Here is a 19328-nt window from a genome sequence, read left to right on the forward strand (position 1 = left end):
TAATTAATGGTGAAAAACAGAATGTTTTCCCCTAAGGTTGGAAAAAACTTAGGGGTGCCTGCTCTCACTACTCCTATTCAACACTGTACTAGAAGTCCTAGACAATACAATACAGCAAGAAAAATAAATTAAAAGACATAGAGATTGGAAATGAAGAAATAAAAATGCCCTTATTCATAGATGACATGATTGTCTTTATAGAAAATCCCAAGATTCTATGAAAAACAAAACAACCTCCTAGAATTAATAAGTGAGTTTAGCAAGGTGATATTTCTACATTCTAAAATAAACAAATTGGAAAATTAAATGTTTAAAAAATACCATTTACAATAGCTCCAAAAAACCTGAAATACTTAGGTATAAATATAAAATAATGTGCAGGATCTGTTTGCTAAAAACTATAAAACACTAATAAGAGAGATTTTAAAAGATCTAATTAAATGGAGAGTTATATTGTTTTTGGATTGGAAGCTTCACCATAGTAAAGAAGTTAGTTCTCTCCAAATTTATCTATAGATTTAATACAATTACAATAAAAATCCCAGCAGGATTTTTGTAGATATAGACAAGCAAATCCTAAAATGTAAATGGAAGAACAAAGAAAATTGTTTCAGAATAGGTGAAACAATTTGGAGAAGGAAGAATAAAGTCTGAGAAATTACACCATCTAATTTTAAGACTTAGTATAAAGCTATAGTATAAAAAGTGTCATACTGACAAAGGGATAGACACATAGATCACTGGAAGAGGATAGAAGTTCTAGAACTAGACCCACACAGATATAACCATTTTATTTTAGACAAAAGTACAAAAACAAATCAGTGCGAAAAGGACAGTTTTACAACAAATAGTTTAGAAACAATTGCACATCCATATGCAAAAAATAAACCTCAGCCCACACCTCGTATCTTATACAAAAATTAAGACAAGATGAATCATAGATCTAAACGTAAAACTGTAAGACATTTAGAAGAAAACAGAGGAGATAATCTTCAAGTCCAGGAGTTAGGTAGAGTTCTTAGACATGACACTAAGACTTGATACATGAAGGAAAAAATTGATAAATTGGAGTCTATCAAACTTTAAAACTTTTGCTCTGCCAAAGATCCTATTAAAAGAATAAAAAGACAAGCTACAGGCTAGGATAAATATTTACAAATCACATATCTGAAAAAAGGACTTGTATTCAGAATATATAAAGGATTCTCGACACTCAACAATGAGAAAACAAACTTGAACATATCCTTCAAAAAAGAGCATATATGGATGACAATAATTACATACATAAGAAGATGTTCAACATCATCAGCCATCAGGGAAATGCAAATTAAAATCATGATGAAATACCACTATCCCTCTATTAGAATGGCTAAAACTTAAAAAATAAACCGATAATACCATGTCAGTACTAGTGAAGAATGCAGGGCAACTGGAACTCTCATACATTTTTGGCAGGAATGCAGTATGGTACAACCATTCTGGAAACAATTTGGCAGTTTCTCATAAAGTTAAACAAATGACCCAGCAATCCCACTCCCGGGTATTTACCTTAGAGAAATGAAGACTTATGTTCACACAAAAACCTATGCAGGATTGTTTATATCAGTTCTATTCATAATAACCAAATAAAACAATCCAAATGTCCTTCAACAGGTGGGTGGATAAACAAACTTTAGTACATCAGTAGAGTGGAATGCTAGTCAAAAATAAAAAGGAATGAACTATTGATACAAGCAACAACTTGGTTGAATCTACAAGGCATTATACTGAGTGGAAGAAGTCAGTTTCAAAAGGTTATACACTGTATGTGTGGTTCCATTTTATGACATTCTCTAAAAGACAAAACTATAGTTAGTTCACTGAGGACAGATCAATGGTTGCCAGGGCATAGGAGTGGGGTGAGTTTAATACTCTTTAGGAGTAACATAAGGGAGCATTTTTGGAGGTAATAGAGCTGTTCTGTGTCCTGATGGTGGTGATTACATGAATCTATACATGCATCAATATTAAGATTCAAAGAACTACTCCCCATAAAAGTCAATTTGACTACATTATAATTTAAAATATAAAATTAAAAACAAAAACAATAATGCTGTGTTTAGAGTGTGATGACAACTCTTTACCTTGGCAATCAAAGAGAAGTTAACTTAAAAATCTGATATTTGAGCAAAAGGCCTGAATGATGAAAAGTTTTCAGAAAGAAAGTCTAACCATCAGCTTCAGTTAAGAAGTGATGTATATAGTAGCTTTCCAATAAATGTTCTGGGATGATAAAAAATGAATGGATTAATGAATTCTAATAAGTGTCTTTTAGAAACCATGTCTTTGAGCAACATTAATAGTTATAGATGTCATACATATTAGCAGTGCCATGAGGGAACAGAATGTATCTTTCTTATAGGTTCCTACTTCTTTCTCTATATATTCAGATGACTCTGGCAAGGAATATAGAAGAACTTTAGAACATAATCCTAGGAAACAAATGATAAACAGAAAAGAAAGAAAAAAAGGGGAAAAAAGCCTCTATATCATACCAAACAACAGGATAAAACCTGAAAAAGTTGGATGTTTATAAACGTCTTGCAAGTACACAACAAGTACATGACAAATATTTGCCACCCTGTACAGCTCAGTGCGTGATGGCTGGGAAGAGACCGTGTATTTACAATCTTTGGACAAAAACAAGCTTAAAGGACATTGATTTAACTGTATTTCACACTCAGCTAAATAAATGTGAGTTCAACCATCACCCATGTTCCAAATCAATATTCCATTGCCCTTTCCCAAGAGTTTAGAACCTTTATACTACTTCTCCTCATTTACCTAAATATGGTCTTTATTCATTCACCTATATAAGCCCAATCTTGTGTTCAATAAACTAATTTGCCCCACCAGGCTGCAAGTATTCAATTCAGCTTAAGAACTTAGCTTCTACAAAACATATATGGTACAACTCCTTGGAAAACCATGCCTCTCTAGTAGATAAGTCCTTGCTTTTCACGAGTAAGAACAGATTTATTATTTTACTCCTCTCTTCCTCCCTGTTCAATGTTCTTTTCTAGTTAAGAGAGTTCATTTCAGGATCTGCCTGGTGATTTGAGGAATATAATTACCTCTGCATTTTAAGAGAAAAACAACGACAAAACCTTCCCTCTTCCTCAGAATATAGTAAAAGATCCTAAGAGAAAAGGGGGTGGGAAGGAGTGTGGACAAATAATTGTGCCTGCATTTGACTACAAATGTAAACTATGGAGTAATAGGGACACCCACAGGAGTGTTCACATGGGACTCTCCTCCATTTATTCATTAATTCCACGTGTAATTATTAAACAACTGCTGTATACAGCTATTCTCAACGTTAGACTAAATAGGCTGATGCTAATCAACAAGTAAAATGGGATTCCAATTCTTTTTTTTGGGGGGGATTTCAAATTCTTGACTAATATTATACAAAAAATCCCACTCTCCTATCCATCTCTGCTTACAAAAATACACTCTCACTATATTTGAGGAAAGTGAGAGAGACTCTCCTATGGGCTCCCAAGCCCACTGATGAAATTTGGGTGACAGAATCAGTAACTCACAAAGCCAGAGTTCAGGGATCTTATAAGTATAAGTACATTCTTTTCCTTTTAGGAATGAAAAATCTGAGGTTGAACGTGGGAACTTGGTCAGGGTCACACAGCCTGTGAGTAGTAGAACTATATGAAATCCAGGTCTCTTAAGTGACATCCATTGCTTTTTTACTCTGATCCACCTTATAGCATATTTCAAGGAGACAGAAAAAAATATCTCCCTGCAAAGAATTTAGCTGTCGGAGCCTGAGGTCAAATTTGAGTTGATTTCTCTCATCCTGAACTTCACCTTGCTTAAAGATTTTGGTGGTCTTTTTTCCACTGACTTTATTTTTTTAAGTCTTCAATTATACTGTAAGTCTCCAAGGCTTGGCCTGGCCTGACTTACATGAATCATGGTGCCCTGGTATGCCCCTACTCAGCAATCCTTGCCCTCTGAAACATGTCTTCCTGCCAATCCCAATGCAAACCACCTTTTCTACTTTTGTCTTACATCTGGGCATCTGCTATTATTTACCACTCAATTATCTGGCTATTTGTCTACTTCAAAACGCATTTTAGAACTAGTGTGTCTGACACTGACCTGTGAGTGGAATAGCCTGGACTCTATAGGCCTAGGACTACATTATTTGACTGGACTTTAGCCCCCGCCCCCCAAAAAAGATAATCTACAATCTCCTGAATATTCATTCAGAGTGAAGCTGAAAGGCAAATCTGAGGTTTCTAAGGGGAACAGGGAAGCCTGCAAAAATTGCAAGTTGGGTGTATACCAAAACAAGGCAGCCTAACAGACTTTGCAAACTCCAAGACACCTACAAAGATGTTCCCTAAATATATTTGAAGAAAGACAAATATGATGGTCATGGTGATGCTCAGGAATAAAAACAAACTAGCAAAGCAGCTAAGTGACATCTTTATCTTGGTATTTATTGAAAAGTTTTTAGCAAAATTCACAGTCCAAATTATTTTCTGAAATGGTCATTCCAGTAGTACTGGATCAGAGTAGGCCCCTCCATGACAATGATCCTTACTGAGACCCCATCCCCATCGCCAGACCATGTAACAATGGACAAAAAGTGGGCACATAGGCCTGTTATTGGGATTAAGAAATAGAATACAAAGCTGGAAGGGGAAAAATAATGAAGAAACCCCAAACACAGTACAGTAATAAAGGATATGTGTAACTTTGAAGTCCAAAATTGATGAATTTTACTTATAGTACCTCCCTAGAATTCACTGGACCAATTCAAATATCTATTTACCATATTATAGTACTTTACAGTTTGAAAAGAGCTCATATACCTCATTTGATTCTCATTTGACATGTACTTGTTTAACAAGGACTGTGATTATCAACCTGCTAACCTGCTTTTCATTAAGCACTGCATAGGCCAATCTGCTTTTATGACCATCTTGATTACAACCGGCATATTAGAATAAAGCATCACTCTGAGAATTAAAAAAAAATTGAACCCAACTGGCAAATTCCACTTCAATTCAAAAGGTAGCACAAGATCATTGGATGAAAAAAAATTAATGCTGTTATGTTAAACTAATCAGCGAAATTGGTGTCAAAGTACTGTTAGAGGATCGGGTAGAAGGAGAATTGCCACCTTGGAGGGTTCAAAGAAGAGCGGCTCTTTTGGAAAATGAATCAGTCATAGTTTGTTTCCGTTATTTCCTACTTGAAGGGTGTAAATTGATTTGCTACTTCTTCTTGGTCCTCCTGTCACATCTGGGCTCTGCTCTAATCAGTTACCACTTGGCCATCCACTTGCAACCTCTCCAAAATTTAACATCTCTTATTCATTATCTCTTTTCACATTTATTCATGATTATGAGTTTAAGCTTAAGAGAATTCCATTACTACCATTATACTGTGACCTCAAGAGGAAGATACATGCACCACCCCAATGTTCATTGCAGCATAATTTACAATAGCCAGGTCGTGGAAGCAGCCTAAATGTCCATCGACAGATGAATGGATAAAGAAGATGTGGTACATATATACAATAGAATATTATTCAGCCATAAAAAAGAATGAAATAATGCCATATGCAGCAACATGGATGGACCTAGAGATTATCATACTAAGTGAAGTAAGTCAGAGAGAAAAGACAAATATCATATGATATCACTTATATGTGGAATCTAAAAAAATGATACAAATAAACTTATTTACAAAACAGAAATAGACTCATAGACAGAAAACAAACTTACAGTTACCAAAGGGAAAAGGGGGGAAGTGGGAGATAAATTAGGAGTTTGTGATTAACAGATACACACTATTATATATAAAATAGATAAACAACATGGGCCCACTGTATAGCAGAGGGAACTATGTTTAATATCTTGTAATAACCTATAATGGAAAAGAATCTGAAAAAATATATATATCTGAATCACTGTGCTATACACCTGAAGCTAACACAACATTGTAAATCAACTATATACTGCAACAAAAAAAGAGGAAGCATATATCAAAATGGGGAAATTTTGTTCCCTTCTACAATGTAAAGCTGATAACAAAATACTTTGATACAATGGAATTTTTTACAACAACTCCTAAAATTCATGTGGAAGTATGAAAGATGGAGTTTCTAATTGTCCTCTTAATTTCTATAAACATTTTAATGAAACTGCAGGAAAACATAAAACAAAAAATTGTTGATAAACTGTCAAAATACAAACTATACACTGCTCATCTATCTGCATATTTGGCAGACAGTGCAAATGTAAATTTTGGCAAATTCCATTCAGCCTTTAACTTTTTCTGAAGAAAAGGAAAAGATCTTATGCTGCTGAAAAGGGATATGATTTGCTTACAAGTGATATTGAGATTTTCATAATGAAAGTTTTTGGTCACTTTGAAGTTTCCATAAAGTGTGTAGAAGCACTTAATGAGATTTTTGACTTTCTGGAAGGTGGAGATAGCCTGCTTAGACATGAGCCTACAAGATGGCTGTCATTATTGCCAGCCATGGAAATGATGTTAAAATGTTAGCCTGAAGTAAAATCATATTTCAAGGTGTGGATATGAACAATATCCTTATCTAATTTAGAAATATATTGAGGATGGAAATGGAGAAAATAATTACAGTAAAGTAAAAATTCATATGCTGTTATTTCAAAATTGTTTGTGAAGAGGCCCTAAAGAGCCTAGAAAAGGATGAACTAACTGTACCTGAGTTGTTTGTGTTATATAGGTAGTGACAAAAGTTCATACCGTTGGATATAAAACTGCTTTAGAAAAAAAAAAAAATAGAGTTACCATAATAGGATAATCACGTTAAATAGAACTTTTTCAATTTCTTTTCTGAAACTGTACTTATTTTGAATTCAACTTCAATTTCATAAGTTCAAAATCTTCTGTGCTTAAAAAACAATCTTCTCTGAAAAAGAGAGCTTTCACTTATGATGACATTCAATGTGCTTCAGAGTTTTTAAAAATAATGGATCTTTTAGAGGCAAATAGTACATTAGTTTCCTATTGCTGCATAACATATTACTGCAAACTTAGTGGCTTCAAGCAACACTCACTTATTGTCTCACAGTTCTGTAGATCAGACATCCAAACACAGTGTTACTGGGTCCTCCGCTGAGAGTCTCACAAGTCTGAAATCAAGGTATCAGCCAGTTCATGATCCTTATCCAAGCTCACAGGTCTCTACTTTCTTTATGTTTATTGTCTGGGGATGCTCTTGGCTCCTATGAGTAGCCTACTGTCACATGCCAATCTGGCCCTCTCTACAATACAGCAATTTACTTCTTCATGTCCAGCAGAAGAGTGTCTCTCTCACTTTGAACCTCGGCCTACAGGAAGGCTCCAGTCCCTCTAAAGTGCTCCCCTGATTAAGTCAGGCCCACCAAGGATAATTTCCCTTCTGATTAACTCAAAGTTAAATGATTTTCACAAAGTTAAATTTGCAAATTCCTTTCACATTTGTCATATATAACTATAGGAGTAAACTACATAATATTCAAGGTGAGAGGTTTATAAATGGCACGTACATTATAAATGGCAGGGGACAGAAATCATGGGAATCACAAATACACTATATGATGGATTTACAGATGTAAAGGACTTAATTGACAGACAGTTGTTCTACCAAAACAAGAATATAGTTATAGAGTGGATGTACATTTTTGGAGAGCTAGAAACTAATTCCTAAAAACTCTAAAAATTTTCTGTTGTTAATAAGGAAAATTCTAAGTGTACCATCCAACAAGTATTCTTTTTTTTTTTTTCACACACACTGTATTTTATTTTTACAAGAGATAAATACACTGACACCAAGCATTGTACATGGATGACCACAACAAAAGCAACAATGATTGCAATTACCAAACATGAAAAACACTCATACTATGTCATAATATTGACATTCAGTCCAGTAATCCTCCACTGTAACAGCTCCTTTACTTTGCAGTGAAAATTGATTTGTATATTCTTTGCCTCTGAGTCCTTGTGGGATTTTTTCTTTTTTATAAATTCAAACAGAAAGTCACAAAAATTATACTCATCCTCATCAGTTCACTCAGTCCCATGTAATTAATTTTTTTTTTTTCATCTTGGTCTTTTGTTAGCACTTTTATGAGCTCATCAGTTTTTCATTAGAGTTCTGAAAATGCTTATTCATTCAGTTCAGCAGTACAGTCAGGTACCAGAAACCTGTACTTGTCAGAGTCTTTTACATGAATTTACTGAAGATGAAACCCTTTTATAGGAACATATTTACAAAAGCATCAGAGTACACCCAGAACTGTCTGTAAATGACAAAAGACTTAAAAATGACCACGGTTAAAGATTTGATGAAAGTTCATAATAATGCAGTTGACAAGAAAATTAGTTATTTCTGAGATATACATTTTAAAGTAATAACTAGGATTATGACTTATAACATTATACCAGAACATCTACGATTTTTAGAAATTTCATGTAATGTCTGAAACATTTATATTAACATATTTCCATACAAATAACCCAATGAAAGTTTAGTATTAGTTGTTTTGTTTGTTTCTTTATACTGCAGGTTCTTATTAGTCATCAATTTTATACACATCAGTGTATACATGTCAATCCCAATCGCCCAATTCAGCACACCACCATCCCCACCCCATCGCTGTTTTCCCCCCTTGGTGTCCATATGTCTGTTCTCTACATCTGTGTCTCAACTTCTACCCTGCAAACCGGCTCATCTGTACCACTTTTCTAGGTTCCACATACATGCGTTAATATACGATATTTGTTTTTCTCTTTCTGACTTACTTCACTCTGTATGACAGTCTCTAGATCCATCCACGTCTCAACAAATGACTCAATTTCGTTCCTTTTTATGGCTGAGTAATATTCCATTGTATATATGTACCACAACTTCTTTATCCATTCGTCTGTTGATGGGCATTTAGGTTGCTTCCATGACCTGGCTATTGTAAATAGTGCTGCAATGAACATTCAGGTGCATGTGTCTTTTTGAATTACGGTTTTCTCTGGGTATATGCCCAGTAGTGGGATTGCTGGGTCATATGGTAATTCTATTTTTAGTTTTTTAAGGAACCTCCATATTGTTCTCCATAGTGGCCATATCAATTTACATTCCCACCAACAGTGCAAGAGGGTTCCCTTTTCTCCACACCCTCTCCAGCATTTGTTGTTTGTAGATTTTCTGATGATGCCCATTCTAACTGGTGTGAAGTGATACCTCATTGTAGTTTTGATTTGCATTTCTCTAATAATTAGTGATGTTGAGCAGCTTTTCATGTGCTTCGTGGCCATCTATATGTCTTCTTTGGAGAAATGTCTATTTAGGTCTTCTGCCCATTTTTGGATTGGGGTGTTTGTTTCTTTAATATTGAGCTGAATGAGCTGTTTATATATTTTGGAGATTAATCCTTTGTCCGTTGATTCATTTGCAAATATTTTCTCCCATTCTGAGAGTTGTCTTTTCGTCATGTTTATGGTTTCCTTTGCTGTGCAAAAGCTTTGAAGTTTCATTAGGTCCCATTTGTTTATTTTTGTTTTTATTTCCATTACTCTAGGAGGTGGATCAAAAAAGATCTTGCTGTGATTTATATCAAAGAGTGTTCTTCCTATGTTTTCCTCTAAGAGATTTATAGTGTCCAGTCTTACATTTAGGTCTCTAATCCATTTTGAGTTTATTTTTGTGTATGGTGTTAGGGAGTATTCTAATTTCATTCTTTTACATGTAGCTGTCCAGTTTTCCCAGCACCACTTATTGAAGAGACTGTCTTGTCTCCATTGTATATCTTTGCCTCCTTTGTCATAGATTAGTTGACCATAGGTGCGTGGGTTTATCTCTGGGCTTTCTATCTTGTTCCATTGATCTATGTTTCTGTTTTTGTGCCAGTACCATATTGTCTTGATTACTGTAGCTTTGTAGTATAGTCTGAAGTCAGGGAGTCTGATTCCTCCAGCTCCGTTTTTTTCCCTCAAGACTGCTTTGGCTATTCGGGGTCTTCTGTGTCTCCATACAAATTTTAAGATGATTTGTTCTAGCTCCGTAAAAAATGCCATTGGTAATTTGATAGGGATTGCATTGAATCTGTAGATTGCTTTGGGTAGTATAGTCATTTTCACAATGTTGATTCTTCCAATCCAAGAACATGGTATATCTCTCCATCTGTTGGTATCATCTTTAATTTCTTTCATCAGTGTCTTATAGTTTTCTGCATACAGGTCTTTTGTCTCCCTAGGTAGGTTTATTCCTAGGTATTTTATTCTTTTTGTTGCAATGGTAAATGGGAGTGTTTCCATAATTTCTCTTTCAGATTTTTCATCATTAGTGTATAGGAATGCAAGAGATTTCTGTGCATTAATTTTGTATCCTGCAACTTTACCATATTCATTAATTAGCTCTAGCAGTTTTCTGGTGGCAGTTTTAGGATTCTATATGTATAGTATCATGTCATCTGCACATAGTGACAGTTTTACTTCTTCTTTTCCAATTTGTATTCCTTTTATTTCTTTTTCTTCTCTGATTGCCGTGGCTAGGACTTCCAGAACTATGTTGAATAATAGTGGTGAGAGTGGATATCCTTGTCTCGTTCCTGATCTTAGAGGAAATGCTTTCAGTTTTTCACCGTTGAGAATGATGTTTGCTGTGGGTTTGTCATATATGGCCTTTATTATGTTGAGGTAGGTTCCCTCTATGCCCACTTTCTGGAGAGTTTTTATCATAAATGGGTGTTGAATTTTGTCAAAAGCTTTTTCTGCATCTATTGAGATGATCATATGGTTTTTATTCTTCAATTTGTTAATATGGTGTATCACATTGATTGATTTGCATATATTGAAGAATCCTTGCATCCCTGGGATAAATCCCACTTGATCGTGGTGTATGATCCTTTTAATGTGTTGTTGGATTCTGTTTGCTAGTATTTTGTTGAGGATTTTTGCATCTATATTCATCAGTGATATTGGTCTGTAATTTTCTTTTTTTGTAGTGTCTTTGTCTGGTTTTGGTATCAGGGTGATGGTGGCCTCATAGAATGAGTTTGGGAGTGTTCCTTCCTCTGCAATTTTTTGGAAGAGTTTGAGAAGGATAGGTGTTAGCTCTTCTCTAAATGTTTGATAGAATTCACCTGTGAAGCCGTCTGGTCCTGGACTTTTGTTTGTTGGGAGATTTTTAATCACAGTTTCAATTTCATTACTTGTGATTGGTCTGTTCATATTTTCTGCTTCTTCCTGGTTCAGTCTTGGAAGGTTATACCTTTCTAAGAATTTGTCCATTTCTTCCAGGTTGTCCATTTTATTGGCATAAAGTTGCTTGTAGTAGTCTCTTAGGATGCTTTGTATTTCTGCGGTGTCTGTTGTAACTTCTCCTTTTTCATTTCTGATTTTATTGATTTGAGTCCTCTCCCTCTTTTTCTTGATGAGTCTGGCTAATGGCTTATCAATTTTGTTTATCTTCTCAAAGAACCAGCTTTTAGTTTTATTGATCTTTGCTATTGTCTTCTTTGTTTCTATTTCATTTATTTCCGCTCTGATTTTTATGATTTCTTTCCTTCTGCTAACTTTGGGTTTTGTTTGTTCTTCTTTCTCTAGTTTCTTTAGGTGTAAGGTTAGATTGTTTACTTGAGATTTTTCTTGTTTCTTTAGGTAGGCTTGTATAGCTATAAACTTCCCTCTTAGAACTGCTTTTGCTGCATCCCATAGGTTTTGGGTTGTCGTGTTTTCATTGTCATTTGTCTCTAGGTATTTTTTGATTTCCTCTTTGATTTCTTCAGTGATCTCTTGGTTATTTAGTAACATATTGTTTAGCCTCCATGTGTTTGTGTTTTTTACGTTTTTTCCCCTGTAATTCATTTCTAATCTCATAGCGTTGTGGTCAGAAAAGATGCTTGATATGATTTCAATTTTCTTAAATTTACTGAGGCTTGATTTGTGACCCAAGATGTGATCTATCCTGGAGAATGTTCCATGTGCACTTGAGAAGAAAGTGTAATCTGCTATTTTTGGATGGAGTGTCCTATAAATATCAATTAAATCTATCTGGTCTATTGTGTCATTTAAAGCTTCTGTTTCCTTATTTATTTTCATTTTGGATGATCTGTCCATTGGTGTAAGTGAGGTGTTAAAGTCCCCCACTATTATTGTGTTACTGTCAATTTCCTCTTTTATAGCTGTTAGCAGTTGCCTTATGTAATGAGGTGCTCCTATGTTGGGTGCATATATATTTATAATTGTTATATCTTCTTCTTGGATTGATCCCTTGATCATTATGTAGTGTCCTTCCTTGTCTCTTGTAACATTCTTTATTTTAAAGTCTATTTTATCTGATATGAGTATAGCTACTCCAGCTTTCTTTTGATTTCCATTTGCATGGAATATCTTTTTCCATCCCCTCACTTTCAGTCTGTATGTGTCCCTAGGTCTAAAGTGGGTCTCTTGTAGACAGCATATATATGGGTCTTGTTTTTGTATCCATTCAGCAAGCCTGTGTCTTTTGGCTGGAGCATTTAATCCATTCACGTTTAAGGTAATTATCGATATGTATGTTCCTATGACCATTTTCTTAATTGTTTTGGGTTTGTTTTTGTAGGTCTTTTTCTTCTCTTGTGTTTCCCACTTAGAGAAGTTCCTTTAACATTTGTTGTAGAGCTGGTTTGGTGGTGCTGAATTCTCTTAGCTTTTGCTTGTCTGTAAAGCTTTTGATTTCTCCATCAAATCTAAATGAGATCCTTGCCGGGTAGAGTAATCTTGGTTGTAGGTTCTTCCCTTTCATCACTTTAAGTATATCATGCCACTCCCTTCTGGCTTGTAGAGTTTCTGCTGAGAAATCAGCTGTTAACCTTATGGGAGTTCCCTTGTATGTTATTTGTCATTTTTCCCTTGCTGCTTTCAATAATTTTTCTTTGTCTTTAATTTTTGCCACTTTGATTACTATGTGTCTTGGCATGCTTCTCCTTGGGTTTATCCTGTATGGGACTCTCTGCGCTTCCTGGACTTGGGTGGCTATTTCCTTTCCCATGTTAGGGAAGTTTTCGACTATAATCTCTTCAAATATTTTCTCTGGTCCTTTCTCTCTCTCTTCTCCTTCTGGGACCCCTATAATGCGAATGTTGTTGCGTTTAATGTTGTCCCAGAGGTCTCTTAGGCTGTCTTCATTTCTTTTCATTCTTTTTTCTTTAGTCTGTTCCGCAGCAGTGAATTCCACCATTCTGTCTTCCAGGTCACTTATCCGTTCTTCTGCCTCAGTTATTCTGCTATTGATTCCGTCTAGTGTAGTTTTCATTTCAGTTATTGTATTGGTCATCTCTGTTTGTTTGTTCTTTAATTCTTCTAGGTCTTTGTTAATCATTTCTTGCATCTTCTCAATCTTTGCCTCCATTCTTATTCCAAGGTCCTGGATCATCTTCACGATCATTATTCTGAATTCTTTTTCTGGAAGGTTGCCTATCTCCACTTCATTTAGTTGTTTTTCTGGGGTTTTTTCTTGTTCCTTCATCTGGTATATAGCCCTCTGCCTTTTCATCTTGTCTATCTTTCTGTAAATGTGGTTTCTGTTCCACAGGCTGCAGGACTGTAGTTTTTCTTGCTTCTGCTGTCTGCCCTCTGGTGGTTGAGGCTATCTAAGAGGCTTGATGGGAGGCTCTGGAGGTGGGTAGAGCTGACTGTTGCTGTGGCGGTCAGAGCTCCGTAAAACTTTAATCCACTTGACTGTTGATGGGTGGGGCTGGGTTCCCTCCCTGTTGGTTGTTTTGCCTGAGGCAACCCAACACTGGAGCCTACCCGGGCTCTTTGGTGGGGCTAATGGCAGACTCTGGGAGGGCTCACACCAAGGAGTACTTCCCAGAACCTCCGCTGCCAGTGTCCTTGTCCCCATGGTGAAACAGAGCCAGCCCCCGCCTCTGCAGGACACCTCCCAACACCAGCAGTTATGTCTGGTTCAGTCTCCCCCAGGGTCACTGCTCCTTCCCCTGGGTCCCGATGCACACACTATTTTGTGTACGCCCTCCAAGAGTGGGGTCTCTGTTTCCCCCAGTCCTGTCGAAGTCCTGCAATCAATTCCCACTAGGCTTCAAAGTCTGATTCTCTATGAATTCCTCCTCCCGTTGCCGGACCCCCAGGTTGGGAAGCCTGACGTGGGGCTCAGAACGTTCACTCCAGTGGGTGGACTTCTGTGGTATAAGTGCTCGCCAGTCTGTGAGTCACCCACCCAGCAGTTATGGGATTTGATTTTACTCTGATTGCGCCCCTCCTACCGTCTCACTGTGGCTTCTTCTCTGTCCTTGGATGTGGGGTATCCTCCTTGGTGAAGTCCAGTGTCTTCCTGTCGATGATCGTCCAGCAGCCAGTTGTGATTCTGGTGCTCTCGCAAGAGGGAGTGAGAGCACGTCCTTCTACTCTACCATCTTGGTTAATCCTCCCAACAAGTATTCTTGAGAGGATATAACAGATTGATATCGTCACATTGACTGACACAAAGAATCAAATGTAATGTGGGTTTGATAAGAGCACAGCTGTAAGTCAAAGTAAATTTTATATCTGACTCCATTAAATTTTACCACCATATAAAAGAAAAGACTGTCCAAAAGGCTGAAAGCAGTTCAAAGAAATATTATTAGAAAAGAAAGCAGAAAGACTTAATAGCATAGTAAACTATGATATTAAAAAAATAAAGCAATTATTGACTCTAGGGAAAACAAAAAGTGGCACAAGAATGGAAACAAAATCATTGTGTTGTTTTTAGCTTACTTGTGAATAATATTTCAACAGTCCCAACAACAAACAATAAGCTATTTTAAGAGAACTGGAGAGGGCAAATGCATTCATGTCAGGGAAGAAGATATAATAGACGTTAAGTTTCATTTTCCACTGTGAAAAGTCAGTAGAGGACTACTAACTAAAATTGAAAAACCAACAAATGGCAGTATAAGGATGGTAATTAGAAATCTGGAGTCAAATATAAGAAACAGGTGAAAGAGTTGCAAGTGTGACTGCCACTCAATGTAGTATACTGGGAGATAGGGGGACAAGGAATCTCTTTTCTCTTTTAAGCCTTGTAGTGCTATTTGATTTTTTTAAAGACTGCATATTGATAAAAAACAAAAACTAAAGAAAACACTGAAGTATTTCTTTAGAGACACTGACAGAGGCAGAAATAGGACTTTTTGTAAAGAACAGGTACTAATAGAACGGTATGCATTAGCTCTCTCAATTCTCAGTTCATTCTATGAGATATGATATTTCCTACTCAAGAAATCAAAATTTCAAGAGAATAAGTACAGTGGCCAAAGTCACACAATTATTAAGTGGAAGTCAGGTTTCAAACCCAGACTTTAAAGTCATGACTCTTAGAAAGATGAATACAATATTCACAGGGAAAGCTGGTATTTTAGATGTAACATGAAACAATGACAGAATTAGAACATGTGGAAACATGAAGAAAGAATATTCCAAGCATAGTGAATAGCTTTAAAAAACCAGAGTTGAAAGGTGAAGAAGGACTATAGGCAAAGGACTCATTTGACTAAAAGAGTGGGAGATGAAACTCAAGGCCAGGTACAGAATTTCTTAACAATGTTTATCACCGTTTTAGGCCACATTCATTTTTTCTGTTTTATTTATTTATTTTTATTGAAATGTACTTGACATATAATATTATGCTACTTTTATGTGTACTACATAGTGATTTTATTCACATACATTCTGAAATGATCACCATGGTAAGTCTAGCAACCAACTGTCCTGAAAGTTATTACAATATTTTTGACCATATTCCTTATCTTGTATATTACTTCCATGTGACTTACTTATTTTATACCTCTTAACCCCATTTGCCTACTTCACCCACCCACCCTCCCTCCCCTTTGGCAACCACTCATTTATTCTCTGTATCTATGTCTGTTTTCTTTTGTTTTATTTCTTTCCTTTGTTTTTTAGATTCCACAAATAAGTGAGATCATATGGTATGTGTCTTTCTCTGTCTGACTTATTTCACTTAATACCCTCTAGATCAATCCAAATTGTAGCAAATGGCAAGATTTAATTTTTTATGGCTGAGTAATATTCTATTGTTTGTGTGTGTATATGGCAATACACTCTTTGACATCTATCTATCTATCTAAATATTTATATAAACAGACAGATAAATTGATGTCAAAGGGTGTTTTGCCTATGTTTTCTTCCAGGAGTTACATTTAAGTTTTTAACACATTGAGTTTATTTTTGTATATGGCATGAGAAAGTATCTAGTTTTATTCTTTTGTACATAGCTGTCCAGTTTTCCCAATACCATTTACTGAAGAGACTGTCTTTTCCCCATTGTATAATCTTGCTTCTTTTGTCCTCCTTAGATTAATTGATCATAGAGGTATGAGTTTATTTCTGGGGTCTATATTCTGTTCCATTGATTTATGTGTCTGTTTTTGTGCAAATACATATTGTTTTCATTATTGTAGCTTTGTAGTATAGTTTGAAATCAGGGAGCATGATACCTCCAGCTTTGTTCTTTATCGAGATTATTTTGGCTATCCAGGGTCTTTTGTGTCTCTGTACAAATTTTAGAATTTTTTTTCTAGTTCTGTGAAAAATGCCAGTGGTATTTTGATAGGGATCGCATTGAATCTGTAGACTTTCATTGGTAGTATGATCCTTTTAACAATATTAATTCTTCCATCCAATGGGCAGGATATATTTTTCCATTTGTCTGTGTCATCTTCAATTTCTTTCATCAATGTCTAATAGTTTTCTGGGTTCAAGGCTTTACCTCCTTGCTTAGATTTATTCCTAAGTGTTTTACTCTTTTTGCTGCAACTGTAAATGAGATTATTTTCTTAATTTTTCATTTTGAGAGATCATTATTATTGTATAGAAACACAAGAGATTTCTGTACATTAATTTTCTATCTTGCAATTTACTGAATTCATTTATTAGTTCTAATCATTTTTTTTTTTGGTGGTGTCTTTAGGACTTTCTACATATAGTATCATGTCATTTGCAAACAAGGACAGTTTTGCTTCTTCCTTTCCAATTTGGATTCCTTTTGTGATAGTGGACACCCTTCTCTTTTTCCTGACCTTACAGGAAGTGCTTTCAGCTGTTTAACATTGAGTATAATGTTGGTTGTAGGTTTGTCATAAATGGCCTTTATTATGTTGAGGTACATTCCCTCTATACCCACTTTCTTGAGAGTTTTTTTCATAAATGGATATTGAATTTTGTCAACAGCTTTTTCTACATCTATTGAGCTAATCATATGATTTTCATTCTTCATTTTGTTAATGTGGTGTATCATGTTGATTGAGTTGCAGATATTGAACCATCTTTGTATCCCTGGGATAAATCCCAGTTGAGACATGTGTTTGATCCTTTTAATGTATTGCTGAATTCAGATTGATGATCTTTTGTTGAGGACTTCTGAATCAATATTCATCAGTGATATTGGCCTCTAATTTTCTTTTTTGTGGTGTCTTTGTCTGATTCTGGTATAGAACCATAGAATGAGTTTGGAAGTGTTCCTTCCTTTTCACTTTTCTGGAATAGTTTGAGACACATATGCATTAACTCTTCTTTAAATGTTTGGTAGAATTCATCTGTGAAGCCATTGGGTCTGGTCATTTGTTTGTTTGGGGGTTTTTTAATTACTGATTCAATTTCATTACTAGTGACTAGTCTATTCAAATTTCCTGTTTTTTTCTTGGTTTAGTCTTGGAAGATTCTATGTTTCTAGGAATTTATCCATTTCTTCTATGTTGTTCAATTTGTTGGTGTATACGTGTTCATAGTAATCTCTTATGATCCTCTGTATTTCTGTGGTGCCAGCTGTAACTTCTCTTTCATTTCTGATTTTATTTATTTGGGCCCTCTCTCTTTTTCTCTTGATGAGTCTAGCTAAAGGTTTATCAGTTTTAACTTTTCAAAGAACCAGCGTAGAATCATTGATCTTTTCTAGTGTTTTTTTTTTTTTGTCTCTATCTCATTTATTGCCACTCTGATCTTTATTATTTCCTTCCTTCTACCAACTTTGAGCATTTTTTGTTCTTCTTTTTCTAGTTCCTTTCAGCATAAGGTTAGATTGTTTATTTGAGATTTTTGTTGTTTCTTGAGGTGTGCTGTGTCACTATAAACTTCCCTCTTAGAACTGATTTTGTTGCATCCCATATTTTTGTGTCATTGTGTTTCTATTTCATTTGTCTCAAGATATTTTATTTCCTCTTTGATTTCTTCAGTGACCAATTGGTTGTTTAGTAGCATATTGTTAAGCCTCCACATGTTTGTGTGTTTTTGCAGTTTTTTTCTCTGTAGTTGATTTCTAGTCTTATACCACTGTGGTTGGAAAAGATGCTTGACATGATTTCAATCTTCTTAAATTTACTGAAACTTGTTATGTGGCCTATCTATCCTGTTATGTGATCTATCCTGGAGAATGTTCCACGTGCACTTGAAAAGAATATGTAGTCTGCTGCTTTTGAATGGTATGTTCTATATATATTTATTAAGTTCATCTGATCTAATGTATCCTTTAACGCAAATTGTTCCTTATAAGATTTTCTGTCTGGATGATCTGTCCATTGATGCAAGTGGGGTATCAAAATCCCCTAATATTATTGTGTTACTGTCAATTTCTCCCTTTACGGTTGTTAATATTTGCTTTATGCATTTAGGTGCTCCTATGTTGGGTACATATATATTTACAATTGTTATACATTCTTGTTGGATTAATCCCTTTATCATTATGCAATGCCCTTGTCTCTGTCAACATTTGTTTTTAAAGACTATTTTGTCTAATATAAGTATTGTTATCCCAGCTTTCTTTTCATTTCCATTTGCATAGAATAACTTTTTCCATCTCCTCACATTAAGTCTGTGTGTGTTTTTAGATCTGAAGTGAGTCTCTTTTAGGCAGCATACAGCTGGGTCTTCTTTTATTTTCCATTCAGCCACTCTATGTCTTTTGATTGGAGCATTTAGTGCATTTACATTTAAAGTAATTATTGATAGATATGTACTTATTGCCATTTTGTTGACAGATTTCTAGTTGTTTTTGTAGTTCTTTTTTGTTCCTTTCTTTTTCTTTTGATCTCATCTCTTGTGCTTTGGTGACTATATTTGGTGTTATATTTGGATTGTTTGTCTTGTGTATCTATTACAGGTTTTTGGTTTGTGGTTACTATGAGATTAATATATAACTATAAATTTATATATAACTATATATAAATAGTTACTTTAAGTTCATGATCTCTTCAGTTTGAATGCATTCTAACTACCCTGAATGCCCCCCCACCCAC

Source organism: Eubalaena glacialis, chromosome 3 (genome assembly GCF_028564815.1).
Source record: "Eubalaena glacialis isolate mEubGla1 chromosome 3, mEubGla1.1.hap2.+ XY, whole genome shotgun sequence".
Classification (NCBI taxonomy): Eukaryota; Metazoa; Chordata; class Mammalia; order Artiodactyla; family Balaenidae; genus Eubalaena; species Eubalaena glacialis.